The 24,456-nt window shown below is 47.3% G+C and overlaps 1 long non-coding RNA gene and 1 pseudogene across 1 annotated transcript in view; both read left to right on the top strand.

Annotated features, from left to right (window-relative positions):
* Positions 1-20,485, top strand: part of LOC124021621 — a 50,959-nt gene extending 30,474 nt beyond the window's left edge. The window contains exon 3 of the long non-coding RNA XR_006836261.1: positions 20,289-20,485. This is a non-coding gene — a long non-coding RNA (uncharacterized LOC124021621). The remainder of the gene's footprint in view (positions 1-20,288) is intronic.
* A 1,790-nt stretch (positions 20,486-22,275) lies between these two features.
* On the top strand, positions 22,276-23,490 carry LOC124021616 (annotated as a pseudogene).
* The last annotated feature ends 966 nt before the right edge of the window (positions 23,491-24,456 follow it).

Here is a 24,456-nt window from a genome sequence, read left to right on the forward strand (position 1 = left end):
CTGTAATTCTGTGATAACCTGCTACAGGAAACAGTAAAGCTGCTGTTAGTCTGTGATAACCTGCTACAGGAAACAGTAAAGCTGCTGCTATGCTCCCTCTCCTCTCTCTCGCACTCTCTTTCCCTCCCTCTGACACACACCATACACATACACATACACATACACATACACATACACATACACATACACATACACATACACATACACATACACACCACACACATACTGAGACACAAACACAGCAGTAGCTCCTCCTACACCGTGGTTGTTTTTGGAGGTCTAATTGGACCCCATGCTGCCTTTAATCCTGTCCAGCACAAAGCAGACCACCAGGTGTGTTTATGTGTTGTGTGTGTGTTGTCTGTGTGTGTTGTCTGTGTGTGTGTGTGTGTTTGTGTGTGTATAAAAAATGTCCTTGACCTAGATGTGCTGCAGCTTCAACAGAATCCAACTATGTCAGGAAACAGCATTAGAAGTTACCTGTACAACACAAAGGTTGAGTCTCAAATGTCACCCTATCCCCTATATAGTGCACTACTTTTGACCAGGGCCCATAGGGTTTTTGCCATACGTTTTGCACTATATAGGGAATAGGGGGGCATTTGGGACACAAACAGATGTACAATGGTCAGGAATGACAATATTCTTTATATAGGCATATATTTTGGAAGGAACTGTTACACACACATACACCAGGTTTAATCCAGGTGAAAGATATGACCCCTTATTGATGTCACTTGTTAAATCCACTTCAATCAGTGTTGATGAAAGAGGATTTTCAAGCCTTGAGACAATTGAGAGATGGATTGTGTATGTGTGCCATTCAGAGGGTGAATGGGTAAGACAAAATATTTAAGTGTTTTTGAATGGGGTATGATAGTAGGTGCCAGGCGCACCAGTTTGAGTGCGTCAAGAACGGCAATGCTGCCGGGTTTTTCCATGCTCAACCGTTTCCCGTGTGTATCTTGAATGGTCCACCACCCAAAGGACATGTAGCCAACTTGACACAACCATGGGAAGCATTTGAGCCAACATGGGACAGCATCCCTGTGGAACGCTTTTGACAATTGAGGCTGTTCTGAGGGCAAAAAGGGAGCAACTCAATATTAGGAAGGTGTTCTTAATGTTTTGTTCACTCAGTGTATGTAGGTTTCATATTGTGTCATTACTTGTCAGTGGAAGACTGATCTCATCCTATAGGAATTCTGATGATCATAGCTGTAAATTATCTCTTTCTGTCTGTCGGTTTCTCTGTGTCTCTCTCTTTCTCTCTGTATGTCTTTTCTCTCTCTCTAGCTCTCTCTTCCTCTGTCTTTCTGCTCTCTCTTCCTCTCTCTTTCTGCTCTCTCTTCCTCTCTCTTTCTGCTCTCTCTTCCTCTCTCTTTCTGCTCTCTCTTCCTCTGTCTTTCTGCTCTCTCTTCCTCTGTCTTTCTGCTCTCTCTTCCTCTGTCTTTCTGCTCTCTCTTCCTCTGTCTTTCTGCTCTCTCTTCCTCTGTCTTTCTGCTCTCTCTTCCTCTGTCTTTCTGCTCTCTCTTCCTCTGTCTTTCTGCTCTCTCTTCCTCTGTCTTTCTGCTCTCTCTTCCTCTGTCTTTCTGCTCTCTCTTCCTCTGTCTTTCTGCTCTCTCTTCCTCTGTCTTTCTGCTCTCTCTTCCTGTCTTTCTGCTCTCTCTTCCTGTCTTTCTGCTCTTTCTGCTCTGTCTTCCTCTTTCTGCCCTCTCTTCCTCTTTCTGCCCTCTCTTCCTCTGTCTGCCCTCTCTTCCTCTGTCTGCTCTCTCTTCCTCTGTCTGCTCTCTCTTCCTCTGTCTGCTCTCTCTTCCTCTGTCTGCTCTCTCTTCCTCTGTCTTTCTGCTCTCTTTCTTTTTCTTCTGTTTTCTTCACTTGTTATGGTCTATACCACTGTCCTTCTCTGTCCTCTCCTCTAATGGCAGAAAGCTAGCTTCATTTCAAAAGGAAGGCCCTGTAACGTCCAGTTCTTTTCATATATCATGAACCTTTCTCTCTCTCCCTCTCATCCTTTTCTTTCTCTCTGTCTATTCCAGTGCCTATTCCTCCCACAGCCCTCTGATTACCTTTGTCTTCCACCCTGCTGTGTGCTTCAGCCATGATGTAATACCAGCCTAATCTAGGCTGAGCTTCATTTGACAGTGCTGCTATTTACCTGTTTTTTTTTTAAATACAGAATTTACCCCAGAAAGTTCTGTTGAGCTTAGAAGAAGTGGTGTAGTCTGCTCAGCTCTGTACATTTCTCCCTCCATCTGTCTCTCTCTCCTACTGCTCCTGGCCTATGTTCTGGTTTTGACAGAAATGAAAGGAACATTGGCTTCTCTTCAACAGCGCTGTTTTAAACGTCTGAAGCCTTTCCTGTCAGAAACGATACGCTCCAAAACATTGGCTCGTCATCGCAGTAGTTTCCACACGCACGCATCCACTCAAACACACGCATCCACTCAAACACATGCATCCACTCAAACGCATCCACTCAAACACATGCATCCACTCAAACACATGCATCCACTCAAACACATGCATCCACTCAAACGCATCCACTCAAACACATGCATCCACTCAAATGCATCCACTCCAAAACATGCATCCACTCCAACACATGCATCCACTCCAACACATGCATCCACTCCAACACACGCATCCACTCCAACACACGCATCCACTCCAACACACGCATCCACTCCAACACACGCATCCACTCCAACGCACGCATCCACTCCAACGCACGCATCCACTCCAACGCACGCATCCACTCCAACGCACGCATCCACTCAAACGCACGCATCCACTCAAACGCACGCATCCACTCAAACGCACGCATCCACTCAAACGCACGCATCCACTCAAACGCACGCATCCACTCAAACGCACGCATCCACTCAAACGCACGCATCCACTCCAACGCACGCATCCACTCCAACACACGCATCCACTCCAACACACGCATCCACTCCAACACACGCATCCACTCCAACACACGCATCCACTCCAACACACGCATCCACTCCAACACACGCATCCACTCCAACACACGCATCCACTCCAACACACGCATCCACTCCAACACACGCATCCACTCCAACACATGCATCCACTCCAACACATGCATCCACTCCAACACATGCATCCACTCCAACACATGCATCCACTCAAATGCATCCACTCCAACACATGCATCCACTCAAACACATGCCTCCACTCAAACACATGCATCCACTCCAACACACGCATCCACTCCAACACACGCATCCACTCCAACACACGCATCCACTCCAACACACGCATCCACTCCAACACACGCATCCACTCCACCACACGCATCCACTCCAACACACGCATCCACTCCAACACATGCATCCACTCCAACACACGCATCCACTCCAACACACGCATCCACTCCAACACACGCATCCACTCCAACACACGCATCCACTCCAACACACGCATCCACTCCAACACACGCATCCACTCAAACACACGCATCCACTCAAACACACGCATCCACTCAAACACACGCATCCACTCAAACACACGCATCCACTCAAACACACGCATCCACTCAAACACACGCATCCACTCAAACACACGCATCCACTCAAACGCACGCATAAACTCAAACGCACGCATCCACTCAAACGCATGCATCTACTCAAACAAATGCATCCACTCAAACACATGCATCCACTCAAATGCATCCACTCAAACGCATGCATCCACTCAAACGCATGCATCCACTCAAACACATGCATCCACTCAAACACATGCATCCACTCCAACACACGCATCCACTCCAACACACGCATCCACTCCAACACATGCATCCACTCCAACACATGCATCCACTCCAACACACGCATCCACTCCAACACACGCATCCACTCAAACACACGCATCCACTCAAACACACGCATCCACTCAAACACACGCATCCACTCAAACACACGCATCCACTCAAACACACGCATAAACTCAAACACACGCATCCACTCAAACGCACGCATCTACTCAAACACACGCATCTACTCAAACACATCCACTCAAACACATGCATCCACTCAAATGCATCCACTCAAACGCATGCATCCACTCAAACGCATGCATCCACTCAAACGCATGCATCCACTCAAACGCATGCATCCACTCAAACACATGCATCCACTCAAACACATGCATCCACTCAAACACATGCATCCACTCAAACACATGCATCCACTCAAACACATGCATCCACTCAAACACATGCATCCACTCAAACACACGCATCCACTCAAACACACGCATCCACTCCAACACATGCATCCACTCCAACACATGCATCCACTCCAACGCATGCATCCACTCCAACGCATGCATCCACTCCAACGCATGCATCCACTCAAACGCATGCATCCACTCAAACGCATGCATCCACTCAAACGCATGCATCCACTCAAACGCATGCATCCACTCAAACGCATGCATCCACTCAAACACACGCATCCACTCAAACACACGCATCCACTCAAACACACGCATCCACTCCAACACACGCATCCACTCCAACACACGCATCCACTCCAACACATGCATCCACTCCAACACATGCATCCACTCCAACACATGCATCCACTCCAACGCATGCATCCACTCAAACGCATGCATCCACTCAAACGCATGCATCCACTCAAACGCATGCATCCACTCAAACGCATGCATCCACTCAAACGCATGCATCCACTCAAACGCATGCATCCACTCAAACACATGCATCCACTCAAATGCATCCACTCAAATGCATCCACTCAAATGCATCCACTCAAATGCATCCACTCAAACGCATGCATCTACTCAAACGCATGCATCTACTCAAACGCACGCATCCACTCAAACGCACGCATCCACTCAAACGCACGCATCCACTCAAACGCACGCATCCACTCAAACGCACGCATCCACTCAAACGCACGCATCCACTCAAACGCACGCATCCACTCAAACGCACGCATCCACTCAAACGCACGCATCCACTCCAACGCACGCATCCACTCCAACACACACATCCACTCCAACACACGCATCCACTCCAACACACGCATCCACTCCAACACACGCATCCACTCCAACACACGCATCCACTCCAACACACGCATCCACTCCAACACATGCATCCACTCCAACACATGCATCCACTCCAACACATGCATCCACTCCAACACATGCATCCACTCAAATGCATCCACTCCAACACATGCATCCACTCAAACACACGCATCCACTCCAACACATGCATCCACTCCAACACACGCTGTAACGGTTTTGACTTGAGGTTATTATTTATAGGGGTGCCAGGTAGGTTGTGCCTACCAGAGAAAACATTAGTTTCTCCTTTTAGTTTGGGTGGGAATGAGTCCCATCTGGTCCGTCAAGTCTACACCAATACAAAGGACGTATGTAAAAGTCAGGATGGAAATAAACTTTTCATAAACCCTTAAAACATTGAAAAGAACTTCAAAAACAATTATTCTGTTGCGTGGGTTGTATTAGCAACAACAATGATTACACACATATATAATAATATCACAATGAGTTCTGGTTCCTCCAGAAATGTCCTGTACCTCGGGCCTAAAAAGAGTCCTGCCCGGTAGAGTTCAGGGAACTCAAGTGACTTTTGTCACGCAATGTTTGTCCGTTCGTTCCGTGTAGCGTAAACCCAGTATTAAACATACAATCAATATAACAATTACTTTACCACAGAACCTTAAAGCGGATCAACTCTTAATTAAGTCCTCAACTACCACTAACTACACAAATCACAGTATACATCACATCCAAACAAATGAAATACCGTATACAAAAAGGTGGTAGTCAGTCGGTCAGTCAGACAATCCAATCCGCCAATAGATCTCCAGCGGAGAAAGGCCACGAAGAACGGAGAGGTGTAGTCCAGGGACGCAAAGAGTGGATCAGATCCTGGGTAAACTCTCTTAGGCTACAAAACACACGTTTAACGGCAACAAAACAAACGGAATAGAGAAGCTTCGGAACTGAGGGTTGAACACATCCTCATTCACGTCTCCTTCACAACCCCACTTTTGCGCAGCTGATACTGGCTATTTAATTGGGAATTAAAGGGAAAGCGCCCTATTGGAAGGAGCTGCACTGAGACGGTTCAGAAAAATTCAGGGCCGTCACACACCCCCTCCCCTGGAAAAAGCCGACCATTGCCCTGGAAGGCACATCTTGGTCGGAGAAACCGAGAAAGGTCTCCTCATCGCTTTCCTCTACAAAGATATCCAGGACCTTGCGGCGCTCAATCGCCTCCATTTCCTCAGCCGAGGGGTAACAGGCCTTAAGGCGTGAGACATGGACGATGCGCATATCTTCACCTGTGTCCTCTTTCACCACTCGGTAGTTCAAAGGGCCCATCTGCTCCACAATCCTATATGGTCCTTGCCATTTAGGAGCGAGCTTGGCCGAGAAGAATTGTTCAGCTTTCGAGTAAGGATGAGAGCGAAGCCACACCCGATCACGAAGCTGGAACTGCATGTCTCGTCTGTTCTTATCATAATTTCTCTTCTGCTTGAGTCGAGCCTGGATCATGTTCTTTGAGACAAGAGCTCTCAAGTCATGGAGATGGCCTACCTGGTCATAGCAAGCAGCGTCTGGAGTAAGCTGCTGGGGCTGTAGCACCATATCCAAGGGTCCTCTGAGAGGACGACTTAGGTTCAGCTCTGCAGGTGTGACTCCAGTGGACTCTTGCACAGCAGAATTCAGGGCAAATCGAAACTCGTGAAGGTGCTTGTCCCAGTGTTTGTGCTGCGTCCCTACATAGGAAGCAATCATTGTCTTCAAGGTTCGATTTACTCTCTCAGTGAGATTGGTCTGTGGGTGATAGGTCGTGGTCAACTTCTGTCTCAGGTTCCATCTTTGGCAGGTCTCCTCAAAGAGATCAGAGACAAATTGGGAACCTCGATCAGACAGGATGTAATCAGGCACTCCCCAGCGAGTCAGGATCTCTTTCGTAAGGATGTTAGAGACGGTCCTTGCTGTGGCCTGACGCAGGGAAAAGAGTTACACCCACTTTGAATAATAATCAACAAAAACAAGCATGTACACATTCTGATTGGAGCTTCTAGGAAATGGACCCATCAAATCCACTCCTAACATTTCCCAAGGTCGGGTAACCACCGTTTGCTGCAACTTGCCAGCAGGCTTTCTACCTTCTGGTTTGTACATTTGACAAACCTGACAATTTCGGATGTGTGACTTCACATCCATGCTCAGATGTGGCCAGTAGAGTAACGCTTGCAACCGCTTGTAGGTTTTGAACCTGCCCAAATGACCAGCTAATGGGTCTTCATGGAAATGTTGAAGCAGTTGTAGGCGTAGAGTGTCCGGTATGTACATTTGGTAGAGTGTTCTGTGAGGTAGTTGTACGACTCGGTAGACTTTATCTTCAATGATGGTCAGCTTTGTGGTAGGATTGACCATCTTTTCTCCATCTTCCAGGATAGTCTGGTACAAAGCCTGTACTTCTGGATCATCCTGTTGAGCTTTCCATATTGCCTCATCAGAGATGGGAAAGTCTGTTTTGGGCGAATCTCGACTGCTTGACAGGACAGTAGCACATGTAAGATCAGGGCCACCGTTATCACAAGTAGGAGCTCTGGACAAGGCATCTGGCACAGTGTTGTATTTTCCTTTCCTGTATTCCACTGCAAATGTGAACTCTTGCAACCGTAGAGCCCATCTTATGAGTCTGGTGCTTGGTTTGTTGGTCTTGAACACCCACACAAGGGAGGAATGGTAAGTGACCACAGTGAAGTGTCTTCCCTCCAAGTAGTACCTCCACTTTTCCAAAGCCCAGACCACTGCAAGGCACTCTTGCTCTGTTGTGGAGTAGTTCCGTTCTGCTCCATTCAATGTCCGACTGGCGAACGCTAGCACTTCTTCAGTGCCAAGTCCAGTCTGTTGGACTAGGACAGCACCAAGTCCAACATCACTTGCATCAGTGTAAACAACAAAAGGGCAATCAAAGTTGGGATGACCTAAAATGGGAGGTGTGACGAGATGTCGTTTCAGGGTTTCAAAGGAAGTCTGGCACTCTGCCGTCCATTGGAATTTCGCTCCTTTTCGCTTCAACGCGTTGAGGGGTTCTGCCACCTGGGAGAAGTTCGACACAAACCGATGGTACCATCCAGCCATACCAAGGAACCGTTGAAGGGCCTTGAGTGTGGTTGGCACAGGGAAGTCTTGTACAGCCTTTGTCTTTTCAGGATCCACATGAATGCCGTCGAAAGACACAATATGGCCAAGGAACTTCAGGGAGGTTTGGCAGAAGTTGCTCTTCTTCATATTTAAGGTCAGACCAGCTTCTCTTAGCTTGTCCAACACTGCTTGAAGATCTTGAAAGTGTCTTTCTCTGTTCTGAGAGTAGATAATTATATCGTCCAGGTAGACGAAACAGATCTTCCCTTTGAGCTCACCTAACGCAATCTCCATGAGTCTTTGGAAAGTGGCAGGGGCATTCTTTAATCCAAAGGGCATCACCTTAAAGGAAAACAAGCCCTCAGCACAGACAAAAGCAGTCTTGTCCTTGCTTTCCTGGTCCATCTCAACCTGCCAATAACCACTATTGAGGTCAAGGGTAGTGAACACAACAGCGCCAGACAATGACTCCAGGATCTCATGGATGGTAGGAAGAGGATATGCATCAGTCTGAGAAACATTGTTGGTCTTCCTATAGTCCACACAAAATCTAAGACCACCAGTCTTTTTTGGGATGAGGACAACAGGAGCAGCCCAGGGAGAGGAGGAACGTTCTATTATATCTTGTGCTAACATATCATTTATGAGTCCCTTTTGGATGATTAGCTTCGCTGGGGACAAACGATATGGCTTTTGCTTGATCGGCATTTCCTGTGTAAGGAATATTTTGTGCTTCAGGAGCCCGGTGCGTCCTAGCTTTGAAGTACATACATCAGCATTATTCTGCAGCTGTTCCAACAGCCGTAACTCCTCTGGCTGTTCCAGCTGAGCTCTTCTCACAGCCTGTAAAAGGAGATCGTCAGAAGGATTATCAAGGGTTAGTGGTACCGGAGCAACGGCAGAGAAGAGTGCCACATTTGAACCCCAATCATGTAACTTTTTAGCTTCTGATTGGTGCGGTATTAACTGAAAGGATGGGGATGTCGATGGGGGCGTAGGCAGTGACTCTTGGGGTTTCAGCTCTGGTTAAAGCACCCAGAGAAGGATGGTCATTGCTGCGAAGAGAGTTAGGTGTGTTGGCCTGTTGTGATTTGTGGTTTCTGGAAGGGTTTACTTGATACGGTCTTGGACATGTAGCTGAAGAATGTCCCTTTTGGCTACATCTCCAACAGAACATGAGAGAGGTCTTGGCTGGAGACTCTGGCTGTTGTTGATGGTCTGTCTTGAGCAACTGTTTGGGTGTCTGTTTCTTTCTCTGGTCATATTGCTGTTGGCATTCTCTGTCCTTCTCAAACTGCTGTCCCAAGCGAACCAGTCCATCGACAGTGATGACTGTAGCATTGCCTTGTCTTGGCTGTTCAGAGGTGCCAGCTTGGCCCTCAGTGGTCTGAACAGAAGTGGACACCAGAGAAACTCTGTGTAAGGAGTTGTGCCTAATGGAGGCCATGTCCACAGACACGTCATCCAACATTTTAACACAATTAGAGAGTTCTCTCTGCAAGTGGCCTACAGTGTTAACCATGGGAGAAAAAACAGATTTAACGTCCTTGAGGACCTCAGTGTGGTGATGTTGCAGGCGCCATTGGAGAGTGGCAGTGAGTTGGTTTCGTTGGTAGTCAAACTGCCTGTCCAGGGCACCAGTAATTTCCCGTCTTCCACTCTCACTGAGCTCTGTCAGCGTGCGGGTTAGAGTGCTCAGTGAGTTTCTGAATTCCATGGCACTCTGTTGTTGCTCTTCCCTCAGACATTTGAAATTATGGTGGATAAGAGTTTGGAGATGTTGTTGAGTCCGACGAATATCAAGGATGTCACCTTGAAGTTGTAAGACTACAACCTCTGGAGATAAACCAGACAATGGAGGAAGGTTGGGTGTCAGAGGGAGGGCTAGCTCAGTACTTCCACACAGATCCATGTCAATAAGTGAGTAACTGGTTAGACCTCCTGTGGCCTGTGGCTCAGGCCGAGCATTCAGATTCCCAGGGCTCTGGCCCAAAGCAACTCCATTATCTCCATTCACATTATGATTTGTATTGTCAGCTTGATGGTCAGAATGGCCCTGTGTATTCCCATTGACAGGTATGACATGGATGAGCACATTATCTTGGGGTGAATCCATTGTTTTAATTCCACACAAAATATTTGCTTTGGTTAGTTCTCAATGTTGAGCTGTCCCATCTGGGGTGCCATTTTTTATGTAACGGTTTTGACTTGAGGTTATTATTTATAGGGGTGCCAGGTAGGTTGTGCCTACCAGAGAAAACATTAGTTTCTCCTTTTAGTTTGGGTGGGAATGAGTCCCATCTGGTCCGTCAAGTCTACACCAATACAAAGGACGTATGTAAAAGTCAGGATGGAAATAAACTTTTCATAAACCCTTAAAACATTGAAAAGAACTTCAAAAACAATTATTCTGTTGCGTGGGTTGTATTAGCAAAAACAATGATTACACACATATATAATAATATCACAATGAGTTCTGGTTCCTCCAGAAATGTCCTGTACCTCGGGCCTAAAAAGAGTCCTGCCCGGTAGAGTTCAGGGAACTCAAGTGACTTTTGTCACGCAATGTTTGTCCGTTCGTTCCGTGTAGCGTAAACCCAGTATTAAACATACAATCAATATAACAATTACTTTACCACAGAACCTTAAAGCGGATCAACTCTTAATTAAGTCCTCAACTACCACTAACTACACAAATCACAGTATACATCACATCCAAACAAATGAAATACCGTATACAAAAAGGTGGTAGTCAGTCGGTCAGTCAGACAATCCAATCCGCCAATAGATCTCCAGCGGAGAAAGGCCACGAAGAACGGAGAGGTGTAGTCCAGGGACGCAAAGAGTGGATCAGATCCTGGGTAAACTCTCTTAGGCTACAAAACACACGTTTAACGGCAACAAAACAAACGGAATAGAGAAGCTTCGGAACTGAGGGTTGAACACATCCTCATTCACGTCTCCTTCACAACCCCACTTTTGCGCAGCTGATACTGGCTATTTAATTGGGAATTAAAGGGAAAGCGCCCTATTGGAAGGAGCTGCACTGAGACGGTTCAGAAAAATTCAGGGCCGTCACAACGCATCCACTCCAACACACGCATCCACTCCAACACACGCATCCACTCCAACACACGCATCCACTCCAACACACGCATCCACTCCAACACACGCATCCACTCCAACACACGCATCCACTCCAACACACGCATCCACTCCAACACACGCATCCACTCAAACACACGCATCCACTCAAACACACGCATCCACTCAAACACACGCATCCACTCCAACACACGCATCCACTCCAACACACGCATCCACTCCAACACACGCATCCACTCCAACACATGCATCCACTCCAACACATGCATCCACTCCAACACATGCATCCACTCCAACACACGCATCCACTCCAACACACGCATCCACTCCAACACACGCATCCACTCAAACACACGCATCCACTCAAACACACGCATCCACTCAAACACACGCATCCACTCAAACACACGCATCCACTCAAACACACGCATAAACTCAAACACACGCATCCACTCAAACGCACGCATCCACTCAAACGCATGCATCCACTCAAACGCATGCATCCACTCAAATGCATCCACTCAAACGCATGCATCCACTCAAACGCATGCATCCACTCAAACACATGCATCCACTCAAACACATGCATCCACTCAAACACATGCATCCACTCAAACACATGCATCCACTCAAATGCATCCACTCAAACGCATGCATCCACTCAAACGCATGCATCCACTCAAACGCATGCATCCACTCAAACACATGCATCCACTCAAACACACGCATCCACTCAAACACACGCATCCACTCCAACACACGCATCCACTCCAACACACGCATCCACTCCAACACACGCATCCACTCCAACACATGCATCCACTCCAACACATGCATCCACTCCAACACACGCATCCACTCCAACACACGCATCCACTCCAACACACGCATCCACTCAAACACACGCATCCACTCAAACACACGCATCCACTCAAACACACGCATCCACTCAAACACACGCATAAACTCAAACACACGCATCCACTCAAACGCATGCATCTACTCAAACGCATGCATCCACTCAAATGCATCCACTCAAACACATGCATCCACTCAAATGCATCCACTCAAACGCATGCATCCACTCAAACGCATGCATCCACTCAAACACATGCATCCACTCAAACACATGCATCCACTCAAACACATGCATCCACTCAAACACATGCATCCACTCAAACACATGCATCCACTCAAACACATGCATCTACTCAAACACATCCACTCAAACACACGCATCCACTCAAACACACGCATCCACTCAAACACACGCATCCACTCAAACACACGCATCCACTCAAACACACGCATCCACTCCAACACACGCATCCACTCCAACACACGCATCCACTCCAACACACGCATCCACTCCAACACACGCATCCACTCCAACACACGCATCCACTCCAACACACGCATCCACTCCAACACACGCATCCACTCCAACACACGCATCCACTCAAACACACGCATCCACTCCAACACACGCATCCACTCAAACACACGCATCCACTCCAACACACGCATCCACTCCAACACACGCATCCACTCCAACACACGCATCCACTCCAACACACGCATCCACTCCAACACACGCATCCACTCCAACACACGCATCCACTCCAACACACGCATCCACTCCAACACACGCATCCACTCCAACACATGCATCCACTCCAACACATGCATCCACTCAAACACACGCATCCACTCCAACACACGCATCCACTCCAACACACGCATCCACTCCAACACACGCATCCACTCCAACACACGCATCCACTCCAACACACGCATCCACTCCAACACACGCATCCACTCCAACACACGCATCCACTCCAACACACGCATCCACTCCAACACACGCATCCACTCCAACACACGCATCCACTCCAACACACGCATCCACTCCAACACACGCATCCACTCCAACACACGCATCCACTCAAACACACGCATCCACTCAAACACACGCATCCACTCCAACACACGCATCCACTCCAACACACGCATCCACTCCAACACACGCATCCACTCCAACACACGCATCCACTCCAACACACGCATCCACTCCAACGCACGCATCCACTCAAACGCACGCATCCACTCAAACGCACGCATCCACTCAAACGCACGCATCCACTCAAACGCACGCATCCACTCAAACGCACGCATCCACTCAAACGCACGCATCCACTCAAACGCACGCATCCACTCAAACGCACGCATCCACTCAAACGCACGCATCCACTCAAACGCACGCATCCACTCAAACGCACGCATCCACTCAAACGCACGCATCCACTCAAACGCATGCATCCACTCAAACGCATGCATCCACTCAAACACACGCATCCACTCAAACACACGCATCCACTCAAACACACGCATCCACTCAAACACATGCATCCACTCAAACGCATGCATCCACTCAAACGCATGCATCCACTCAAACGCATGCATCCACTCAAACGCATGCATCCACTCAAACGCATGCATCCACTCAAACACATGCATCCACTCAAACACATGCATCCACTCAAACACATGCATCCACTCAAACACATGCATCCACTCAAACAACATGCATCCACTCAAACACATGCATCCACTCAAACACATGCATCCACTCAAACACATGCATCCACTCAAACACATGCATCTACTCAAACACATCCACTCAAACACATCCACTCAAACACATGCATCTACTCAAACACATGCATCTACTCAAACACATCCACTCAAACACATGCATCCACTCAAACAACATGCATCCACTCAAACACATGCATCCACTCAAACACATGCATCCACTCAAACACATGCATCCACTCAAACACATGCATCTACTCAAACACATCCACTCAAACACATCCACTCAAACACATCCACTCAAACACACGCATCTACTCAAACACACGCATCCACTCAAACACACGCATCCACTCAAACACACGCATCCACTCAAACACACGCATCCACTCAAACACACGCATCCACTCAAACACACGCATCCACTCCAACACATGCATCCACTCCAACACATGCATCCACTCAAACACACGCATCCACTCAAACGCACGCATCCACTCCAACACACGCATCCACTCCAACACACGCATCCACTCCAACACACGCATCCACTCCAACACACGCATCTACTCCAACGCATCCACCCACTCCAACGCACGCATCCACTCCAACGCACGCATCCACTCCAACGCACGCATCCACTCCAACGCACGCATCCACTCCAACGCACGCATCCACTCCAACGCACGCATCCACTCCAACGCACGCATCCACTCCAACGCACGCATCCACTCCAACGCACGCATCCACTCCAACGCACGCATCCACTCCAACACACGCATCCACTCCAACACACGCATCCACTCCAACGCACGCATCCACTCCAACGCACGCATCCACTCCAACGCACGCATCCACTCCAACGCACGCATCCACTCCAACGCACGCATCCACTCCAACGCACGCATCCACTCCAACACACGCATCCACTCTAACACACGCATCCACTCCAACACATCCACTCAAACACATGCATTCTAGATGTAAGAGCTGGTATTTACCCTGACCTTGCCTTAAAGGGAGAGTTCATCTAAAATACGTGGAATTAGACATGAAACGCAGAAATGCTAATATCGTTGATATTGGCTTACATTGGGTTTTTTGCCACGAATATGAACAAAAGTTGTATTTCGGAGACATTGGCCAGGTGAATAAACCAAACATGAAATTATGTATTACCTTAAACGGTGCTTTGGATGAACTATCCCTTTAAATGTGTGACTTTGGTCTGCCTCTAAAAACCAGAAGTGTTGAAAGAGTGTGTCTTAGGCTGGGAAAGACTGGTCCTAGGAGATCTGTGAACCTCTAGTAGTAGTTTGTGAAGAGTAGAAATATAGTGCCCTGTTAGAAAGAAAACACACACTTGAGTGCTGGCTACCTGTTATTACATAGTCCTGTGATTTACCGTGTGGTGCTGAGTGGACACCGTGGCACATAGTAAAGGGTCTGTGTCTGTGTCGAGGCCTGACATCTTTTATGCAAGTGTGTGGCTGAGTTGGAGAGGAAGAAAGAGTTCCACCCATTAATACACTGTGTGTGTGTGCGCGTGTGTGTGCGTGTGCGCGAGGCCTTACTTGTCTTAAATAGAACATATTCAGATCAGATGAGCAGACACTTGACTGAAGCCGTCCGGGAGAACCCTTTCTCCCCCTGAGACAAAGGGAAGAAAGAGAAGGAGGGAGGGATAAGATAAGGAATGAAATGAATGAGTGAAGACTCACCATATGAGGCATCTCTGCTCTCACTAGACGAGCACCACTGAAACTAAAGCTCTGCTGAGCTTCGCAAAACGGAGGAATTCCCAAGACATCAGACAGGAATTGTTTTGATATTTTAATATGGCATAATATGCTTCAACTTATTGCTTTCAACGTCAAAACTAAAAATTGGTAGAAAGACTAAATTCACCTGGGGTTTTAGCGTTTGTGTTTTTAGGTTTTATAACTGACTCTAATTACATGAGAAAAGCTTTAAATATGTCAAGCTGGTGACTTTGTTGTGACTGAAAGTTGGCTCCCAGTGTTCCTAACGTAAACTCCTAATGTTCCTCTAAGTGCGGAGTTGGAGTCCAATTTGTAAGTCGCTCTGGATAAGAGCGTCTGCTAAATGACTTAAATGTAAATGTAATGTAAATGAGTCAGTCATTTGGCTCTATGGGGCTGATAGGAGATGTTGGGTTTAGAGAAGCGTATACACACACACGTACGCATGCGCAACAGCAAACCATTTCAACCTTGTACAACTGTCTGCCAGTTTCCATCAAAACATTCCTCCAGATGAATGGAAAAGATAGTCACCATCTAAAATCATGTAAATGACATTCAACAAGTTATTAAACCATTTCAGACAGACATGCAGCCCGCCAGACTCGATCAGAACAAACTGTCCTTGTGACAGACAGACAGACAGACAGACAGACAGACAGACAGACAGACATGCAGCCCGCCAGACTCCATCAGAACAAACTGTCCTTGTGACAGACAGACAGACAGACATGCAGCCCGCCAGACTCCATCAGAACAAACTGTCCTTGTGACAGACAGACAGACAGACATGCAGCCCGCCAGACTCCATCAGAACAAACTGTCCTTGTGACAGACAGACAGACAGACATGCAGCCCGCCAGACTCCATCAGAACAAACTGTCCTTGTGACAGACAGACAGACAGACATGCAGCCCGCCAGACTCCATCAGAACAAACTGTCCGTGTGACAGACAGACATGCAGCCCGCCAGACTCCATCAGAACAAACTGTCCTTGTGACAGACAGACAGACAGACATGCAGCCCGCCAGACTCCATCAGAACAAACTGTCCTTGTGACAGACAGACAGACAGACATGCAGCCCGCAAGACTCCATCAGAACAAACTGTCCGTGTGACAGACAGACATGCAGCCCGCCAGACTCCATCAGAACAAACTGTCCTTGTGACAGACAGATAGACAGACAGCCAGACATGCAGCCCGCCAGACTCCATCAGAACAACCTGTCCTTGTGACAGACAGACATGCAGCCCGCCAGACTCCATCAGAACAAACTGTCCTTGAGACAGACAGACAGACAGACAGACAGACAGACAGACAGACAGACAGACAGACAGACAGACAGACAGACAGACAGACATGCAGCCCGCCAGACTCCATCAGAACAAACTGTCCTTGTGACAGACAGACATGCAGCCCGCCAGACTCCATCAGAACAAACTGTCCTTGTGACAGACAGACAGACAGACAGCCCGCCAGACTCCATCAGAACAAACTGTCCTTGTGACAGACAGACAGACAGACAGACAGACAGACAGACAGACATGCAGCCCGCCAGACTCCATCAGAACAACCTGTCCTTGTGACAGACAGACATGCAGCCCGCCAGACTCCATCAGAACAAACTGTCCTTGAGACAGACAGACAGACAGACAGACAGACAGACAGACAGACAGACAGACAGACAGACAGACAGACAGACAGCCATGCAGCCCGCCAGACTCCATCAGAACAAACTGTCCTTGTGACAGACAGACATGCAGCCCGCCAGACTCCATCAGAACAAACTGTCCTTGAGACAGACAGACAGACAGACAGACAGACAGACAGACAGACAGACAGACAGACAGACAGACAGACAGACAGACAGACAGACAGACAGACAGACAGACAGACAGACAGACAGACAGACAGCCATGCAGCCCGCCAGACTCCATCAGAACAAACTGTCCTTGTGACAGACAGACATGCAGCCCGCCAGACTCCATCAGAACAAACTGTCCTTGTGACAGACAGACATGCAGCCCGCCAGACTCCATCAGAACAAACTGTCCTTGTGACAGACAGACATGCAGCCCGCCAGACTCCATCAGAACAAACTGTCCTTGTGACAGACAGACAGACAGACAGCCCGCCAGACTCCATCAGAACAAACTGTCCTTGTGACAGACAGACAGACAGACAGACAGACAGACAGACAGACAGACAGACAGACAGACAGACAGACAGACAGACAGACAGACAGACAGACAGACAGACAGACAGACAGACAGACAGACAGACAGACAGACAGACAGCCATGCAGCCCGCCAGACTCCATCAGAACAAACTGTCCTTGTGACAGACAGACATGCAGCCCGCCAGACTCCATCAGAACAAACTGTCCTTGTGACAGACAGACAGACAGACAGCCCGCCAGACTCCATCAGAACAAACTGTCCTTGTGACAGACAGACAGACAGACAGACAGACAGACAGACAGACAGACAGACAGACAGACAGACAGACAGACAGACAGACAGACAGACAGACAGACAGACAGACATGCAGCCCGTCAGACTCCATCAGAACAAACTGTCCTTGTGACAGACAGACATGCAGCCCGCCAGACTCCATCAGAACAAACTGTCCTTGTGACAGACAGACATGCAGCCCGCCAGACTCCATCAAAACAAACTGTCCTTGTGTCTTTCCTCTTTGTTTGACAGACAGACAGACAGACCTTCATTATGTTTTTCTAGCAGACAGCAGCATTTGAATAGAAAGACAGCTGACATTTAGAGACAGACATTACTGTCATTGACTCATGACCAAGCCACAGTGGTGTGTGTGTGTGTGTGTGTGTGTGTGTGTGTGTGTGTGTGTGTGTGTGTGTGTGTGTGTGTGTGTGTGTGTGTGTGTGTGTGTGTGTGTGTGTGTGTGTGTGTGTGTGTGTGTGGCGAAGCAGTAGGTATTTTATGAAACCGACTGGCACAATTAACAAGGTCTCAACAATGAACTGATGGTGTGAGAGAAAGACCGGAGGAGAAGACGGATTGATGAACTGATGGTTTGTTTCTCTCTTTCGTTCTCGCCTCTCTCCTCTCCTCCTCTCCCCCTCTCTGGAAGGTGAGGTCAGTGGTGTCTGTTTAAGAGGTGTGTGTCCAGTGAGCTGTGGGAAGCTTAAAGTCAGTCTTGACATTTTCACACACTAATGACTTTTCCGGAAGCTCTAATTTTCCATCGTGTTCCTCGGTTTGTGTGTGTGTGTGTGAGTTTTTCTGAATCCCATCAAACAGGCTGTGCCTTTTTGAGGTGCTTCAAATGTTACCCTCATTACCTGTGTGTGTGTGTGTTCCCTCATTCTCACAGAAAGTTATATCCCTCGTCCCTACTTCCCTCTCTCCCTCGCACGTTGACACACTCCTCCCTCGTGGTCACACAGAAAAACACCTACACCGACTTTGTTCCAGAAATACTCTCTACATTGTGGGGGTCGGGGGTCATCTTTCTCTCACAAACACACAACATCTTTATACCCAATGTGAATGACATGTATTACCGGTCATCTGCATGACTCATGACTGTGCTAGCCCACTGAGCTAAAGCCTAGCTCACTATCACCATCTCAGCTACACATACACAAAACACACAGCTCAAAACACACCACACGCAGTCTGAGGTCAGAAGGGTTCAGAGGTTAAATAATACTATTGTCTAAGCTATAAAGAAAGACTTTGCTCTCTGGAGTACTGTAGGCAAGAATAGCTTTGGGATAATGCACTGTCAGAGTGACGAAGCTACCCCTGGGAAGCTACATAAATTCTAGATTAGGGCAGACATTTTGATTGATTTATTGATTGGTTGTTTGGTGGGTTGCTTGTTTTGCGTGAACAAAGCTGCTGCATAGACACAGATATAGGTTGTGTCCCAAAGGCACCCTGTTCCCTACATAGTGCATTACTTTTGACAAGTTCCCTTGGCCTCTGGTAAAAAGTAATGCATTGTATAAGGAATAGAGTGCCATTTGGGATGCAGCTTCCCAGATATATAATACATCCCTTGTACAATATGTAGCCTATATTCTTCATATAAAGCCTAAAGGGAAATTCTAATTTTATGACCAAACCCTCAACATCTGGTGTTGGGGCCTAGCCAGAATAGAGGCACTTTGATGCTGCTGTGTGTGTGTGTGTGTGTGTGTGTGTGTGTGTGTGTGTGTGTGTGTGTGTGTGTGTGTGTGTGTGTGTGTGTGTGTGTGTGTGTGTGTGTGTGTGTGTGTGTGTGTGTGTGTGTGTGTGTGTGTGTGTGTGTGTGTGTGTGTGTGTGTGTGTCTGGCAGCATCTGAAAGGCTCTTGTGAAGATGAATAGTAATAATAATGATGATGAGACAGTGTTCAGCACCTCTCTGTTGATGTATCCCTGAGCCAGCCTACACTCCCAGCCCCGCCATTAAAACCCGAGAGAGAGAGAGAGAATTGAGAACGCACACAGGCACACACATACATGCCGCACACACACACACACTCAGAGGAATGTCACGTGCCACCTTAATTGTGGACCAGCGGAGAGTGGATGGAATGACGCTGAAAGCTGAAATCTTGAAGGCCGAGTGTTTCACCCCTCTTCTTCCCTTCTCTTTCTCTCACAGCCTTTCATTTCCATGCTGAGACAAGTCTGATAACCTGGCTGTGGGACTGACTGGTTGTGGTTGACAACATCTGTAGGAGGTGTGTGTGAATGTGTGCAGACTGGATGTCCTGCTCCCCTTAAATCAGTCATCTCATTGTCTGTATAAAAGGACACACAGAAGAAACCTCAACAAATGCTTTTGTTGGTTAGTTTCAAAGCATCACAATAACAGTTTTGCTCTTTACTGTCATGCTATAGCTGGCAGTCTGATCATTTTTTCCTCTCTCCTGGGGAATGAGAACAAGGACAAATAAGATGAACTTTTTTTAAAGAAATCTGTAGATCTTTAAAAATGACAATAAAAACATTGGAAGAGAGATTCTAGCTAAAGCTAAAACCACTAGCCTGCTGAACATCTGTAGTGTGTTGGTTCCAGAAGGTAAGTAGTGCTGTGTTGGTTTTAATAATGACCTGTTGTTCCACCTCATGACTCCCATCAGATTAGATCAAGTATCACCCTGTGTGTGTATGTGGTGTGTGTCAGATCAGCCAATGGTAGGCCAGCCGTGTGCGTGTGTGCGCGCGTGTGTGTGTGTGTGTGTCTGTCACATGCCATGTCTATTCCAGGCCATTACACAGTTATAGTGCAGCTCCACAGGGGGCCCAATTAGAGTAGATTAGATTATGAAGGGGATGCTGGCCACTCCCTATTTTTTTATTTCCCCTTTATTTAACCAGGTAGACTAGTTGAGAACACCTTTATTTAACCAGGTAGACTAGTTGAGAACAAGTTCTCATTTGCAACTGCGACCTGGCCAAGATAAAGCATAGCAGTGTGAACAGACAACACAGAGTTACACATGGAGTAAACAATTAACAAGTCAATAACCCAGTAAAAAAAAGGGGAGTCTATATACAATGTGTGCAAAAGGCATGAGGAGGTAGGCGAATAATTACAATATTGCAGATTAACACTAGAGTGATAAATGATCAGATGATCATGTACAGGTAGAGATATTGGTGTGCAAAAGAGCAGAAAAGTAAATAAATAAAAACTGTGGGGATGAGGTAGGTGAAAATGGGTGGGCTATTTACCAATAGACTATGTACTTCTTTATTTCCATCGTCTTCAAGGGGTGAGGTTTTCATTTCTTGATCCTCGCCGGTTAGACGATGGAGCATTTGGATGCTTTAAAAACATCTCAAATCTTAGTTTGCCAAGCATTGATGAGCCATAGACACAGCTTCTTCAGTCTGGTATCAGTATACTGCGTTCCTTTTCTTTTCAACAAGAAAAGCATTCATTTTGAGTCTGTTTGTGAAACAGTGTTGAGACTTGATTTCTGGAACCTTAAAACGGTGAACCATTCAGCATCGGCAGTGAGAAACTGTCATGGACTTCAGGTGCTCAACATCCACCTTTCTCCTGGTGTTGAGGACAGTGTTGATTTGAGCTTGATCTACTATTTGAAGAATCTAAACGACATGGAGGTTTCTGTTCATTTCAATATCAATATGAGCTCAATGTCCTTTGTGACCCTCCGGGGGTCCTGTCACATGGCTGAGGAGACTTGCCTTGTGTTACTTTCACATCACAAACATCACCTCAGAACAGTTCTGTTTGATAAATCTGAAATGGCTGGATTTCAAATGCAATAAAATCTATTTAAGGGACATGGTAAACTGAGGTTCAGTTTCTTTGCCCTACACAGCATGGAAACCCTAAAACTTTAATATAACCCAGTCATAAACATCTGCATTCGTCCACCTCACCTCCCTAAATAACATATATTTAGACTTTCCTCCTCCTCCTAGTGAGTCACAGACAAGTTGAAATCTCACCATATATTTGGTGTCTTCCCTTACTCTCAACATCACCATGGACAGCACCCCAAAACAAGACTTTGTCCTTCAGCTCACGACTCCATCTAATGTGATCTTCAAGACTGCTGGAGACCATTCTTCCAGTCAGTTGTCTACCTCAAGGCCATGACAGATATCTCCTGTGTGGGTCTCACTTTGCTGCAAAGTACTTCGCCTCCCTGCAGGAGTTTGAGTTCCAGTTTGAGTTCCAGTTGATTTTCTCACCAGAGTTTGTGGACATGAGTGACCTGAACAGGCTTGTGCAGCTAAGGTGTCTGACACTGGGTATCATGTTCCACAATCTATCCAGACTGGAGAGCCTGAACCTTATCGAATAGATCCTCACTCTGGAGGAGGAGCTGAGCAGAGACCTGCAGTCCCTCAGTGTGATTAAATGTCATGCTATAGAGGAGTTCAGCATGTTGGACAGCTTTCCAGAGCCCCTCACCTTCCTGAGGTTTATGGAGTTCTTTGGTCCTCACCTGCACTGCATCTGTGATAATGCCTGGCTGGACAACTGGGCCAGGAGACAGCAACATGTCCAGGTCATATTTTGGATCGAGGGAGAGCTGGAGATGACATGCAAAAATGAAAATGGTATCCAGAACTTCCGCAGGTACTCGGAGGCCCACTGTTCCCTGGATGTGTGTTTTGTCCTGTTCATCTGCACCTCCCTAGACCTGCTCCGCTTCATACTGGTGGTGCTGCCCCATCAGCTGGCCTTCTGCCACATTGCACATAGTTGACTAGAAGAGGTGGTGCAGAGGCCCAACCCCAGAGGGAGCTACTACTGTGATGCTTTTGTGTCATACAGTGGTAGAGATGAGCGCTGGGTGCTGGAGTAGCTGCTGCCTGGCCTCCCTTCCTGTGTCTCTGTCTGCACAGTAGGGACTTCCAGCTGGGGAAGGAAATCATGGATAACAACACAGACGGCCTCTACGGCAGCCGCCACGCTCAGGGTCTGGTGAGTCGTCACTACCTGCGCAGTAACTGGTGCTCCTTGGAGCTGCGACTGGCCACCCGTCATCTGCTGGTGGAGCACACGGACATCCGTATCCTGGTCTTCCTGGAGGACATACCCCCCTAGGCAGCTGTCTGGCCACCACCGCCTGGCCAGGCTGGTCAAGACCAGGACCTACCTGGACTGGCCCCAGGACCTACCTGGACTGGCCCCAGGACCTACCTGGACTGGCCCCAGGACCTACCTGGACTGGCCCCAGGACCTACCTGGACTGGCCCCAGGACCTACCTGGACTGGCCCCAGGACGCGGCTCTGCAGCCAGCCTTCTGGGACTGCCTGTGGACCAAATTGGCCCCTCCTGAACCACTCCCTACACAGTAACACAACACATAGATAGGAATACATGTCAACCTGTCTACCATGACAGGGGTATTCAGTATTTATATACATAAACATTTTTGCTTTTGATGTTTTGTTCAGTACTATCATCATTTATTTAATGTAATGTATACTCTGTGACTAACTAATACCAAACCTACTAACTAACTAGGGCCGAGATTGTTATGTTACCAACAAGTGCATTGCACAACCAACAATGCACCTTTTTCAAAGGCAATATCCCAAATGTTCACAGCGATGACATTCATGGTTAACTCTGCAGATGGAGGTTCAAGTAGAAATGGCCTATGTTAAGTGCTGTGTACGTGTTGAAAGTGCATCTGATTTGAATCCCGGCCTAGTTAACTACAGTACCTTCAATAAGTATTCACACCGTTTGCCTTTTTCCACGTTTTGTTGTTTTACAGCCTGAATGTAATATGGATTCAACTGAGATTTTGTGTCACTGGCCTCCACACAATACCCCATAATGTCACAGTGTTATGTTATGAATTATGTTTACAAATGAATTACAAATAAAAAGGTGAAATGTCTTGAGTCAATAAGTAATCAACCCATTTGTTATGGCAAGCCTCACTTTGTGTGAAATAATAGTGTTTAACATGATTTTTGAAGGACTACCTCATCTCTGTACTCCGCACATACAATTATCTGTAAGGTCCCTCAGTCGAGTAATCAATTTCAAACACAGATTCAACTGTAAAGACCAGGGAGGTTTTCCAATGCCTCGCAAAGAAGGGCACATATTGGTAGAAGGGTCAAAATAAAAAAAGCAGACTTTGAATATCTCTTTCAGCATGAAGTTATTAATTACACTTTGGATGTTGTATCAATACACACAGTCAATACAAAGATACAGGCGACCTTCCTAACTCAGCTGCCGGAGAGGAAGGAAACCGCTCAGGGATTTCACCATGAGCCCAATGGTGACTTTAAAACAGTTACAGAGTGGCTGTAGTAGGAG

This window comes from Oncorhynchus gorbuscha, unplaced genomic scaffold (genome assembly GCF_021184085.1).
Source record: "Oncorhynchus gorbuscha isolate QuinsamMale2020 ecotype Even-year unplaced genomic scaffold, OgorEven_v1.0 Un_scaffold_1144, whole genome shotgun sequence".
Classification (NCBI taxonomy): Eukaryota; Metazoa; Chordata; class Actinopteri; order Salmoniformes; family Salmonidae; genus Oncorhynchus; species Oncorhynchus gorbuscha.